Source organism: Triticum aestivum, chromosome 1A, assembly GCF_018294505.1.
Source record: "Triticum aestivum cultivar Chinese Spring chromosome 1A, IWGSC CS RefSeq v2.1, whole genome shotgun sequence".
Taxonomy (NCBI): Eukaryota; Viridiplantae; Streptophyta; class Magnoliopsida; order Poales; family Poaceae; genus Triticum; species Triticum aestivum.
The window spans coordinates 298,744,078-298,746,503 of NC_057794.1; positions in this window are offsets into that span (position 1 = coordinate 298,744,078).

The window sequence follows — 2,426 nt, forward strand, 5'->3', positions numbered from 1 at the left end:
CACGGGCATGGTAATACATACAGATTTGTTTGCAAATGAAAGAAGATTCATTTGCATTCTCAAATGTAGGCGCACCAGGCAAACCAGGGTCGTGTCGGGGTGGACGCTGCTTCGGTGCCTTAAAGGCAACTGCCTTTGGGTCACTGACATGTGGGCCAACCACCTGTTGGGCCCATATGTCATGGACACAAAGGCAGGTGCCTTAAGGCACCGAAGCATAGTCCTGTCGGGGTGGTCGCGTGTGTCGGACGGACGCGTAGCACCCAGCCACCCATCCCCCTCCCCCCAAAAAAAGGACGACGACAATATAAGTTTGCGCTTCCATGTTTCGGATTGAAATATCTGGCGGCCCCAATTCCAGCCCTGCAAAATCTCTCTTCTCCACCGTCCCCTTCCGCGCCCAGATTACTCAAATCCCTAATTCGCCGCCAACCCTCGAATCCCCCCTCGTCTCTTTCCCCACCGTTCCCCACCTCTGTGCCGGACGACAACGGCGAAGACGACGGTCGCGCTTCACCACCGCACCGGAGCTACCTCATCTACGCCCTCGTCCACCGACAACGTCGGCCACCGCAACCGACGTGCCTCACAGACACCGAGTTCCACTGCATCAGGTGCGCTTCACCGACGCCGTCTCCCAGCTCACTGAGGCTACTTCACCGAGCACATCGTCGCACCTCCGCCCCCCGAGGCCGTTGGGGCTTCACCAACGGTCTCGTCCACCGCATCGTAGCGCTCCGCTGCCACTCAAGATCTGCATCTGTGCGCGGCCAGCCAATGCCAGCGCATCACCCTCAACGGCTCTGAAGTGACCCGCACTCTAGCTAGGCGAGCATGCCCAAACGCTGGCCCAAACTAGGTATACACACATCACTCCCGTGTGCACTGTTCCCATGATGTTTGGATATCCTTTCACTGCTCTCTTAGCTTACACGCCTATGCAACTCTGACCTTAACTCTTATTTCTTCTGGGGATATCATCTGAAACAAGCAAATCCATATTTTAGCGAAGCATGACGGTGCTACGGGATCTAGTACACATCCTGCACACCCGTATAACCTTGTAAGTATCTGTCCTCCGGTACAACATCAAGGTCGATTCCTCTTATTTGATCAACCATTCGCCGTGTTAAAAATGCAGAGGGGGATGCAAGGAGCACAAGGCTTGCACATCCAAGCAAGTGGTAACATGGACTTGTACATGGAACATCCCAAGCGCAAGCAGAGCTGCAGTGAGCCTGTACAACGAGCTAGCATAAGTCCCTGCATTTCATTTAATTCATACTGGCATTCGTGTATGATTTGTGTGCAGTGGCTGATCCACGAATTCAAGTTACCAGGGGCGAACATTTAACTTAAAAAATACGAAGGCACTTGCACTCTGGAAATCAACATAACTTGAGAAATGTGAAGCTAGATGCACTTTGAAAACCAGCTAATGATCCAAAGTAGTTCAGATTATAAACACTAAATGATGCAAGCACCAAAAAACACAAAATGCAACATGGTGTACAAGGACTACAAACATGGTCTGTACCTTCTTGAATTATTCGTTCTCTGGCTGAAAATATCAAAGTGTAATTGCACGTATAACCAGTGCGCAAACTGCATATCAATATATCTATCCTGCACAAGTATGCCAATAGTTTCAAACAACAGATTAGAAAAGTACTTATGCTATGTTGTCATGATACGGGGACTTTCTGGTAGATGGCCTCGACGTTTCCTCAAGCTATGAAAATGCACTATAATTTGCTTGTCATCAATGCCTGCAAATCTCCGTCTCTCTCAACATAGTAGATCATCATTAGACACTAAATCCTTCAATGAGCTTGCAAAATGCTTGCATTAGATCCCTCATTAGACACTATATGTTCATCACCAGGAGCATGTAAAATGTTTGCATCAAATCCTTCATTAGTAGTCTGTTCATTAGACACTTCAGGCTCAAGAACAACATGAGCTTGTATGTTTGCACCGGAAACTTGATTAGATACATCAGATTCAGTCAGTTCAGTATTGATTGGGGGAGTTATAAAATAAGTAGAAATTGGTTTCGTTTTCTCATAGATTCCCTACATACAAGCAGTTTTACAACACCATTAGGTTTAACTATTGGCCAGAAATTGAAGAGTTGAATTAGATATAATCAGGGATGTGATGTACCTGCTCGTTGCGCATGCTACTCTTGCAAGCTGCGATTGTCCGTTTGCGCAAGCTCGATGCCATGCCTGTGCTGCCGCCGCTGCCTCCCACACAGGCTACACCCAGGGTTGGATCTTCATCTTCTTGTCCTTCCGTTCTCTTGAAGCCAAGCGACCGCCCTCCAACGAGGGTGCGAGGAAGTGCTGTGTCGGTCTGTCCATCGGCGGCTAGGTTAGGAGCGAACCAGATTGGAGGCTGGAGCGAATGAATTGGGATTTTTC